The sequence below is a fragment of the Lithobates pipiens genome, unplaced genomic scaffold, assembly GCF_037356315.1.
Source record: "Lithobates pipiens isolate NorthernLeopardFrog02 unplaced genomic scaffold, aLitPip1_a1.2 Scaffold_19, whole genome shotgun sequence".
Classification (NCBI taxonomy): Eukaryota; Metazoa; Chordata; class Amphibia; order Anura; family Ranidae; genus Lithobates; species Lithobates pipiens.
In genome coordinates, this window is record NW_027507764.1 from 166,122,992 (window position 1) to 166,135,869 (window position 12,878).

Consider the following 12,878-nt stretch of genomic DNA (forward strand, 5'->3'; position numbering starts at 1 on the left):
AGGAAAACTTTTCATTTCTTAGTTTTGATATATCAACCTCATAGTATTTATAGTTGTCAGAAAAGCAAATTTGATCAAATATATTATTTCTGAACGCTAAAGTTCTATCTATAATGTTGCTATTTAATACAGAAGAGTGATGAAAAAAGGCCATTTACTTTATTGGTTCCAGGACAGGCAGACACTTTTACAATGACATTTGATTTGCCAACAAGCTACAAAACCAGATAGTTCTCATAAAGAGCTATTTACAACATGAAGCAACTGCCTGAGCGCTGGGAGAAACAACACAATAATAACTTGGCTCTTCGGCAAACAAAGATTTACAGCTTTGGACATTTTTTATTTTTTATTTGAGGCATCTGTAAGTTGGATGATCAGTGATTAGAGCTATGGCCCAGAAAAAAAAAATAAGTAAAGAGGTTAAACAGTGTGAAGCCTAGCAAAGCTCAAAGGAGTGTAAAAGGTGAAGTACAATGCTTTTCTTCCTTCTGGTCCTGTCTTGGTTCTGATAAAACAAAAATTGCTCATTTTGGTATTCTTGTAAACCGGAGTACTGCACCACAAAAGGATGCAGCTTAAAAGGCATGTTGGTATAGTGTAAGCCCTTGTACACACGGTCGGAGATTCCGACGGAATGTGTCCGATCGGACCGTTTTGTCGGATATTCCGACTGTGTGTGGTCTACATCGGACTGTTTCCATCAGAGTATCCAACAGACCAAGTTTTCCAACTTGTTGGTAACATTTTCTGACAAAATGCTCCGATCGGACATACTCCGATCATGTGTAGAGAATTCCAATCGGACAAAGTGCCTCGCATGCTCAGATCAAATTTCTACACCAAAGCTATTGGCTACTAGCATGAACGTAGTCCCGTCGTAACGAAATAACGTCATCACGTCGGATTTTCCAACAACTTTGTCCTACTGTGTGTATGCAACCGTTTCGGACAAAATCCATCGGACAAAATCTGACGGGCAGAATCCGACGGATTTGGTTGTCGGAATCTCAGACCGTGTGTACAAGGGCTAACACCTTCTTGGAGGCCCCAGGGGCTACATTTAGAAATATTTAGATTTAGAGGAACCAATATACCCTGCCAGCTATAGTATCCTGACAACCAACATATGCTGCTGTCAGAATACCCAAATAGTGGCTGTTTCTGATTGGATGCAGTTGTTGTTTGACTAACAATTTTCTACCCGGCTTCTTCAAATTTGCACATTGTAAGATGTCACTTTGCAATGTGCCAAATGGGCCATCTACAGCTTGTCACTACCTGACCGAATTTCACATTGTGTATGGCCATATTTACACTCCCACTAAAAACCACCAAGTGAATCTCAATTCTTTCCTTCAATGTTAATCTTTCCTTCATTGCTAATGCACATTGTTCAGGGAGAGAAGGGTCTCTGTGGCCACATGCAAAAATGAAGTTTTTAATTACCATTTAGTTCTTTACTTTTACTGGCATATGCTCCTAACTCTAGTTCTCCCCCAATCAAGAAGAGTAGTGTGGACGTTTAAAGGGCTTTCCCCAGCTAATCTCTTAAAATGTACAGACCATTGGCTTCAGGAACTTTCCAGCATTATTTATTTTGATGCTGTTAATATCCTAACCTGCTATAAGGCAAAAAGAACGATTGAGGTTCTCCTAATCTCCATTTGCACAGTCTAGTTACATTTTTCATTGTTAGTTTATAAACTGAGAACAATGAACAACTGGCTGATCATGAATATTTAGTAGTCACTTAGTTAAAAAAGCTTCACATAAAGGTTATTTTTTTTAACCCAAAAGTTAATTGTGTGGAAATGAAATTGTTTTTTCAAGCAGCTACTAATTTCTAATCACTGGACACCAGATGTAATATTACAATTAAATCACCTAGATGAAAATCAAAATGTCACAAATTAAAAGATTTTTCCCTAAATCCCTTGTGTTTTTAATTTTTTACCTTTATTGATATTGGAAGGCTTACTATTAGAACTTTACCACGTGAAGTCAGAAGGACAATATAATAGCAAACATAAACATTGCCTCTGGATTCTATCTTCATCAGAGTGCTCCCATGTTCGCTGTATGTTGTAATTGTTGTTAAAATACTTTATTAGAAAATTATATGAATTTTATTTTTATTTTTTGAATATGTATAAACAATTTTACTCATATTATGATTAGTATCATCATTATTAATTATAGTAGCATTAACAGTAGTAGTATCCCTAGTTTTCACTCTGATATATTGCAAAGTACATGTGCAGTTCTGACTTGGAGCAGCATTGGAAAATGATGCTCTAGATTTCAACACCATCTAGTGAAAGCATTTGGAAACTGCATGCAATTTCCATATGCATTTTTTTTTAATTTAAAAGTTACCACAATGTATGTCTTAGTGATTAAATATAGAGCATTGCTGTTTTACATTTTTTTTTTCGAAATGTTTAAACTTTAAATCTATGAGCAGGCAAAAAATGCTTTGCTTGGCTAGACCTGCAGAGAATTTCTAGAGACCTCAAACAAACCTACAATGTTGAACAGACTGCTTACTGTAGGTGATAGGAATATTATACAATATGATTTCTGGTGGTTAAAGGTATATACGTGATGATATAATGAGAAATAAAAATCTATATAAAAAACCGCGCTAATCAGCACCAGGAGAGGCTTAAGCAAATCAAAATAAAAAGCTCTGTATGAATCTAAAGTACCTGCATGTAAAAACACTACATAGGCTGCTGCCCCCCGGACGAAAGGAAACCCCTTAGAAGGGTTCCTTTTAAAAGTGAAATAATAAGAATATTATCGGGTTAATTGGCGCTACCTAGAAGACAGGTCTCCATTACAAAAAGGGGCTTATGGAGAATCAATGAATGGGGAGCCAGGGTACGGTCTTTGCAAAAAGCACAGTATTCCCTCTCACCCTATTTATAATGACACTGTATACTGCCGACCCCAGAATCACATAAAGAGCTAAGGACACCAAGAAAAGCCCCAGCTCCGCCCAAAGGAAGATTTGAATCAAACACTAAATGTAATAAATCTGTGGGCCATCATAGAAAAAGGGGTCCCAAAACATTAATTACTAATGACGGGAATTACCAATCAGACTCATTAAAATAATACTACAAAACAGTAGAAAATCAGGAACTAATGATGTTAGAACAGGCTAGGATCCTTCCCTAAAGAATATCTATTCAAACACACATTCTCAAGTATGTTAAAAATACAGGCCAAACGATCATATGTGCCAAACTACATATGCAACCTGATGAAATTAAAATTAAAAGTCAAATCGCCTGAGATACGACAAATTACATTCAGTGGCAGGCCTATTAGCAACAATGAAGGAACCCTTTATCAGTATAAGTGAAAAAAGATATATATGTATATTTAAAGTACCGTGCGCTAATGGGCAAACTGGGGCCACATAAGTGTACCCACCAGTGTATAGTGCCGAAAGGTGACAGGCCTATTAGCAAACAGTAATGAAAAACCCTTTAACAGTATAAAGTGAAAAATATATATATATATATATTTAAAATGCCGTGCACTAATGAACAAACTGGGGCCACATAGGTGTACCCACCAGTGTGTAATGCCGGAAAAAATATATATTTGTGTATATAACCTCAAACAGTATTAATATTAAATCTGTGTATAGTGAAAACCAAAAGGAAATTGAATGTGTAAACAAATAACTGAAAATGTGAGCTGTTCACACCCCAGAACCCAAATGGTTAAAAAATATATATGTGTGTGTATGTGTTAGTGCATAAAAAATGAAAATGCAATAATGCAAAATTTTTTGGCGATAAAGGCTAAAAAACACATGTGCGAAGTGCAATAACACCTAAAATGGAAAAAGTGAAATAGATGAAAAAAATGAAAAAATAAAAATAAAAATAACAATAAAAATAAAAATAAAATCTGAGGATGAGTAACAAAAACTATATATAGAACATAAGCAAAATGGCAAATATATATATGTGAAAAATAAGTCCCAAAAAAATGAAAGTTCAATGGTATTAGTCCAAGGGATCCTAGAAAAAAATTTTTTTTTCTAGGATCCCTTGGACTAATACCATTGAACTTTCATTTTTTTGGGACTTATTTTTCACATATATATATTTGCCATTTTGCTTATGTTCTATATATAGTTTTTGTTACTCATCCTCAGATTTTATTTTTATTTTTATTGTTATTTTTATTTTTATTTTTATTTTTTCATTTTTTTCATCTATTTCACTTTTTCCATTTTAGGTGTTATTGCACTTCGCACATGTGTTTTTTAGCCTTTATCGCCAAAAAATTTTGCATTATTGCATTTTCATTTTTTATGCACTAACACATACACACACATATATATTTTTTAACCATTTGGGTTCTGGGGTGTGAACAGCTCACATTTTCAGTTATTTGTTTACACATTCAATTTCCTTTTGGTTTTCACTATACACAGATTTAATATTAATACTGTTTGAGGTTATATACACAAATATATATTTTTTCCGGCATTACACACTGGTGGGTACACCTATGTGGCCCCAGTTTGTTCATTAGTGCACGGCATTTTAAATATATATATATATATATTTTTCACTTTATACTGTTAAAGGGTTTTTCATTACTGTTTGCTAATAGGCCTGTCACCTTTCGGCACTATACACTGGTGGGTACACTTATGTGGCCCCAGTTTGCCCATTAGCGCACGGTACTTTAAATATACATATATATCTTTTTTCACTTATACTGATAAAGGGTTCCTTCATTGTTGCTAATAGGCCTGCCACTGAATGTAATTTGTCGTATCTCAGGCGATTTGACTTTTAATTTTAATTTCATCAGGTTGCATATGTAGTTTGGCACATATGATCTTTTGGCCTGTATTTTTAACATACTTGAGAATGTGTGTTTGAATAGATATTCTTTAGGGAAGGATCCTAGCCTGTTCTAACATCATTAGTTCCTGATTTTCTACTGTTTTGTAGTATTATTTTAATGAGTCTGATTGGTAATTCCCGTCATTAGTAATTAATGTTTTGGGACCCCTTTTTCTATGATGGCCCACAGATTTATTACATTTAGTGTTTGATTCAAATCTTCCTTTGGGCGGAGCTGGGGCTTTTCTTGGTGTCCTTAGCTCTTTATGTGATTCTGGGGTCGGCAGTATACAGTGTCATTATAAATAGGGTGAGAGGGAATACTGTGCTTTTTGCAAAGACCGTACCCTGGCTCCCCATTCATTGATTCTCCATAAGCCCCTTTTTGTAATGGATACCTGTCTTCTAGGTAGCGCCAATTAACCCGATAATATTCTTATTATTTCACATATACGTGATGATAGTATCAGCTGGTGAATATGTCATAATAGTGTTTGTAGATTATATTGTATTTTTAAAACTGTGGCTGTAGGATTGTAACATATACTGTATTTAAGACCCCTTTCACACTGAGGCAGTTTTCAGGCATTTTAGCACTAGAAATATGCCGTGTACACATGATCGCACATTCCCACAACAAAATCCATGGGACTTTTTCAGACAGATGTTGGCTCAAACTTGTCTTGCATGCACACGGTCGCACAAAGTTGTTGGAATTTCCGAATGTCAAGAACGGGGTGATGTACAACACAGAGGACGAGCCAAGAAAAATTAAGTTCAATAGCCAGTGCGGCTCTTCTGCTTGATTCAGAGCATGCTTGGAACTTTGTGTGTCGGAATTATGTACACACTGTCGGAATGTACGCAAACGGATTTTGTTGTCAGAAAATTTGAGAACCAGATCTCAAATTTTGTGCGACGGAAATTCCTATGGAAACTGTCCGACTGAGCCTACACACGGTCGGAATTTCTGACAACATGCTCGGATCGCACATTTTGCCGTCGGAAAGTCCAACCGTGTGTATGCGGCAATAGCCTCTAAAAAGCACCTGAAAACTGCCTCCCATTCTCTGCAATGGGTGCTTTCACACTGGGGTGGTCCGCTTGTGGGACGTTATAAAAAGTGCTGCAAACAGCATCTTTGGGGTGGGTTGGGAGCGCTATAAATAGCACTCCAAAAAAACACCCCTGCTTATTGCAATGAATGGGCAGTGCTTACGAAGTGTCTTGAAAGTGATTTGAAACTACAGCAAAACTGGACTTTTTACCTTTTTATTAAAGTAAAATCTGTCCCGCTAGCGGCTGAAAAATTTTGCAAAAGGGCTGCTAAAACCCTGCTAAACCATGACAAGAAGGACCGGCGATTTAGCGCTGTTTTAGCGGCGCTGTAGTGTGAAAGGGGTATTAGTGTTGTCTAAGGGATTATATAAAAGTGACCGAAGGAATATGTGTTGTCATTGTGGCTGGAAAAATATTATATACATAAAATATTTACGTATGAACAACATTTACAGTCTAATAGTCAAATGAATTATAATATTTTTGCCCTTGCCTCAATTTATGGGCTTAACCCAAGCTACCAATGTTTTATGTTTATGAAAGGTGTCAACTTTCATTGTTCCATAAAAAAGGCTTCTACAGGTTTCAGATGATGAGTAAAATAGAAATAAAACAGGAGACAACCACATTCACAAAATGACATCAGCTAGAAGGGAGCTTAGTTTGTTCAAGTGCTTTGAAGAAACTCCATGAGTGTAAACTGTAGGATGGGCGTTCTAATCAAACCGGGACTTTTAATTTTACAGGTATAATAAAGGGATGCTAGTGGGCTGTACTACTTGCAGTAGTAAGTGGCAAGTGTGCCCTGTTACTGATAGGTGGTGCACATGTCGTGGACCAGTCCATAGACCGTTAATCAAGATGGCAGACAACAGTGTTAGTGCATGCATGGAACAGCATTTGGTGATGAAGTTTCTTGTGAACGAAGGTGTAAAACCTGCTGATATCTACAGAAGACTTCAAACACAGTACTGGGATAAGACATTCAGCCGCAGTAAGACATTTTAATATTGTAAATGTTTCAAAGATGGTTGGACATCTGTCAGTGATGATCCCGGCCGTGGTGTTTCCCAGTCCACAGCTGTAATTCCTGTGAACTTTCAGCACATGGAAACCAGACAGGATGCATAATCAGATGTGAAATTGCACAAGATACACATTTTTCTCTGGGAATGGTGAATGCAATCATTAACGAGTATTTGAATTTTCGAAAAATGAGTGCATGCTGGGTACCAAGACAGCTTTCTGCTTTTGACTGCCGCAGAAGAGTGGAAGAAATGGCAGAAACTGCAGAAAAAAATGGCCTGGCTTGATTACTAAGGGTGTCCTGTTTCTCCAGGACAATGCATAAGCTCAAACTGTTCACCGCACTACATACACATTACAGCAACTTGGCTGGGATGTATTGCCACATCCCAATTACAGCAAGTGATTTCCACCTGTATAGACCTTTAAAAGAGTTCTTTGGAGGTCAGTATTTCAGCACATATGACGAAGTGAAGAAGACTGTCCTAGGATGGTTCAGGTGTACTGACTATCTTTCTATGCCAAAGCTTTCCAGGTATTAGTTAAATTCTGGGATACGTGCCTACATGTAGCAGGGGAGTATTTTGAAAAATAAATGCAGTTTCCACTTCTTGAAATTTGATCTATTATTATATAAACTCAAAAGTCCTGGTTTGACTTGAACGCCCCTCGTAGTTTATAAACTGTCTGTTCTGAAGTCCCAGTTTGTAGTTTCTTTAAGGGAGTTGTAAAAACAGAAGGTTTTTTATCTTAGTGCATTCTATGCATTAAAATAAAAAGCCTTCTGTGTGTATCAGCAGCCCCAGCACTCCCTAGTACTTAACTGAACCCCATCTCTATCCTGCTATGTCCTATGTCCAGGACTCTCCCTCTTGATTGGCTGAGACACAGCAGCAGTGCCATTGGCTCTCACTGCTGTCAATCAAATCCAGTTAGCCAATCAAGAGAGAGAGAGTCGCGGGGCTGAACCGCAGGTCTGTGTCTGAATAGACACACGTAGCTGCAGTTTGGCTCAGGTGACCCCATAACAAGCTGTTTGCTGTGGGGGTACTTGACAGGAGGGAGGGGCCAGGACTGCCGGTGAGGGACCCAAGAAGAGGAGGATCCAGGCTGCCCTGTGCAAAATCATTATACAGAGCAGGTAAGTATAACATGTTTGTTATTTAAGAAATAAAAACCCAAAAAACAAGACTTTACAATCACTTTAAATTGTGCTTTTAAAGATATTACACTTCTAGGTTAATAACCCCAGTGCATGCTGGGACATTGGATACAACAACTCTATGGTGTCTTTTTTATGAGCTTTTGCAAAGATCTTCTGCTGTTTTTCTTAAGATAAATATGTTTTTAATTTTATCCCGTTGGTTTTATAATGTAGACAGCACAGCCAGGTTCTGACCTCTCAGTTTAGGTAACACACTTGGCCAAAGACCTCCACAACCTGAAGAAGTGTCAGCAAAATACTGATGAGGTTATCCCTATGTATTCTCTTTCTAACAGCCAGATCTATTTGAACTATATGTAACTATATGAACTAATTGTAATGTGATAATACCCAATTACAGGAAGTGCTACCCCTGGCTTACAGTGCTACATCTGCCCTATTCTCACTTAGTCTACATCCTGCTGAAAAATGATTAAGGGAAGACTAAAATAAAGGTAGATTAAAATATGAATACACTTTTTCTTTAAAGATTACATAGCTGGGTTAAATGTGAGTATTTTATACATGGGTTTATGTTTACTTTATGTCATATTACAAACTGAGAAATATCTTTTAATGAAATAAGAAGTGTACAAAAGATTGGGTGTTTACACAGGTAAATACTTTAAAGCAGATTAGCTGTAGTGTTCTTGCTTATGGACAACCAGTCTAGAGTTTTCAACTAAAGTGTTCTGGATTTCTTGAGACAAAATACAAGAGGTCGATTTGCTTCCACAGTACAGTAGTTGACTAAACTTCCCCAGTTCTGTTTATCAGATTATAACTATAATGAATGTAACAACCATGCTACTGGAAAGAAGTAATTAAAAGAGCAAATGGGTCACCGTGGAAATGTAAATTTCATTTAGGATCTTTTGCTTAGCCAGAAATGTGTTTTTGTGTTATAAAGGATGTGATCTAAACTGAGGTCTGAAAAATGTTTAGAAACAAGTAAACACCAGCCAACTATCCTGACAGGAAAAAAATTATGTTTTATTGGCAGATATATGATTTTGAAAACATAAGTCAAAGTTAAAGAATTAGGCAAGCTATCCTGGAGAGTCATCTACGTGGGGAAAAAAAATAAAAAGTCCAAATGTATTGGTCTACTCTCCAGTGCACAGAATTCAGTCCAATGTGCCAGCTGAGGTGAGCAGAAAATACAACACAAACACAATAGGGTTGATTTGCTAAAGGCACAGCGAGCGCAGTTGCTCTAGATCTTAGTAAAGGAGGGGAAGCTTAGCATTCAATTATGTACAAGCAAAAGTGCTTTTTTTTTAGTTTCTTTGCATGTGATTGGGTACTCTTTGCAAAGTGAAACTTTACCTCATTTACTAAGCTCTGGAGCAACTAACTGCACTTGCAGTGCACAATATATTTGCCTTTAGTAAATCAATCTCCCTGTCTTTCCATTAGATATACTATCTAGGAACTTTTTGTGTCATATCAGAGAAGGAAAACAGTGATTTTAACCAGCTGCCATCATTTTCTTCTGGCAGGTCGGCAGAATCCCGTGAACCATCGTAGCTATACGTCGGTTCACGGGATTGGAATAGCAGGCGCGCACCCACGCCTGAAGTGTATTAGAAACTGTACACACTGTATGATATACTGTGTACACCGTCTGAAGTGTATTAGAAACTGTACACCAACTGCACTGTATTATATACTGTGTATACCACCTGAAGTGTATTCGAAACTGTATTATATACTGTGTACACCGCCTGAAGTGTATTACATAATTTACATCACCTAATGAACTGTATATATACACTACACTGAATGCAGAGTATATACAGTACCTCACAAAAGTGAGTACACCCCTCACATTTTTGTAAATATTTTACTATATATTTTCATGTAACAACACTGAAGAAATTACACTCCCGTACCTCAGCTCCCGGGATGGACTACCTCACGGGTCCCAGGTTCGAACATACCCCATGTCTTGCTTTTTTAGCTCCATGTAAGTCTTAGGATTGGATACTTCCTCTCCTTTTTAAGTTACATATTTATATCATCCCTGAAGTATACACTTGGATTCATTGGTACCTATGTCTTCTTTTAGATATTCTGACGCATTCACCCCTGAAGAATGGTTCATACAATGAAACGTGTCAAGCCTATTTAGGATGCAGTCATGACATTTATTTACCATGTTCCCTTTTTCTATTTCTACAGTATATCTGTCACTATATGTTAATTGATCACATGGAGACCTGTGTACCAGTAACGGCACATGCTTGTTTTACCTTTTATGCATGTACAGTATCTCAGAAACGTGAGTACACCCCTCACATTTTTGTCAATATTTTATTATATATTTTCAACACTAGGGATGAGCTTCGTGTTCGAGTCGAACGCATGTTCGACTCGAACATCGGCTGTTCGCCCGTTCGGCGAATTCCGAACGTTATGGGCCGTTCGCACCAAATTCGTGTGGCGCTCACGGCTCACGGCTCACGGCCCACAATGCACTGCGATGGCGCAGTGCATTGCTGGCTCATGATTGGCCAAGCATGCACTGTGACCCCGCATGCTTGGCCAATCACAGCGCCGGCAGCGAGGAGAGCCATGATTGGCCACAGGCAGGATCATAGCTCAGGCTGTGTAGTACACGCCCCACACTATATAAGGCCGCCAGCGCGGCGGCCTTGTGTAGTGTGTTGGCATCTGTAGCAGTTAATGGGTGTTCTGTGTACCTTCAACATAGTATACACCGATCGTTATCGGCCGATTTTTCGTTCTTGCTCTTCTGTAGTGGTTGTTGTCTGCGTGCCCTGACCGCAGTATACACCGTTATATTCACCTATATATCTAGCGATCTTGCTCATTTTAAATAGAGCTCTCAGTCAGTGTTAGGAGATTGTGCATGCTGTCTGCGTGCTCTGAACGCAGTATACACCGCTATATCCACCTATCTAGCTAAATATCTTGCTCGTTTTAAATAGAGCTCTCAGTCAGTGTTAGGAGATTGTGCATGCTGTCTGCGTGCTCTGAACGCAGTATACACAGCTATATCCACCTATCTAGCTAAATATCTTGCTCGTTTTAAATAGAGCTCTCAGTCAGTGTTAGGAGATTGTGCATGCTGTCTGCGTGCTCTGAACGCAGTATACACAGCTATATCCACCTATCTAGCTAAATATCTTGCTCGTTTTAAATAGAGCTCTCAGTCAGTGTTAAGAGATTGTGCATGCTGTCTGCGTGCTCTGAACGCAGTATACACCGCTATATCCACCTATATAGCTAAATATCTTGCTTGTTTTAAATAGAGCTCTCAGTCAGTGTTAGGAGATTGTGCATGCTGTCTGCGTGCTCTGAACGCAGTATACACCGCTATATCTACCTATCTAGCTAAATATCTTGCTCATTTTAAATAGAGCTCTCAGTCAGTGTTAGGAGATTGTGCATGCTGTCTGCGTGCTCTGAACGCAGTATACACCACTATATCCACCTATATAGCTAAATATCTTGCTCGTTTTAAATAGAGCTCTCAGTCAGTGTTAGGAGATTGTGCGTGCTGTCTGCGTGCTCTGAAAAAGACGGACGGCAAAACAAATTATACAGGGGTGATAACCCTTCCCTATGTTTTCCAAAAAGCTTAAAAATAGTTTTTTTGACTGGAGCTACACTTTAAAAATGTACCAGTTGAAAATTACAAACCGATTTAACCTAACACAACAAACCTACACAGTCCCCGTCTTGTTTGCACCGCCTGTATACTGCTGTTCTGAGTATATAGGGCCTGGGGGCCACACATATTTCCTTTTTTTAATATGGGTACGGGGTTCCCCTTAATATGCGTACAAGACCCAAAGGGGCTGGTAATGGGCAGGGAGGGCTACTCATGCCATTTTTCTCAATGATTTTCAACCATATTGCAGGAACCAGATATAACATTAAAACCGCAAGCAGCTTTAAATGACGTTATTTCTGTTAAATGTCATTTTGTGCAGGGACTGTTCTAAACACCGGAAACACGTGGCACTTCACAGGCATACTACAGACACCCCCCAGGCACCATATTTAAAGGAATATTTCACTTTTTTTTTTCATTTTAATCGTCATTAAAATCAGTGCTCCCGCCAAAACGGACGTTTTTAAAAGTTTTTTTTGCAGTGACCCATGTCCCCTGGGGCAGGAGCCAAGTCCCCAAACCCTTTTTAGGACAGTATCTTGCATATTAGCTGTTAAAATTAACACTTTTAATTTCGAACGTGCGAGTTCCATAGACTTCAATGGGGTTCTAACGTTCGTACGAATTTGGGGTCCGTTCGAAAGTTCTGGTGCGAACCGAACTGGGGGGTGTTCGGCTCATCCCTAGACAACACTGAAGAAATTACACTTTGATATTATGTAAAGTAGTGAGTGTACAGATCATATAACAGTGTAAATTCGCTGCTCTCAAAATAACTCAACACACAGCCACTAGTGTCTAAACCGCTGGCAACAAATGTGAGTACACAAGTGAAAATGTCCAAATGGGCCCAACTAACCATTTTCCCTCCCAGTGTCATGTGAATCATTAATGTTACAAGGTCTTAGGTGTGAATGGGGAGCAGGTGTGTTAAATTTGGGGTTATCGCTCTCACTCTCTTACTGGTCACTGGAAGTTCAACATGGGACCTCATGGCAAAGAACTCTCCGAGGATCTGAAAAAAAGAATGCTCGCTCCACATGAAGATGGCCTAGGCTATAAG

General features: G+C 38.5%; 1 protein-coding gene across 2 annotated transcripts in view; it reads right to left on the bottom strand.

Moving 5' to 3' along the window:
• GADL1 (glutamate decarboxylase like 1) overlaps positions 1–12,878 on the bottom strand; it is a 386,628-nt gene that overhangs the window by 60,082 nt on the left and 313,668 nt on the right. The window lies entirely within an intron of this gene.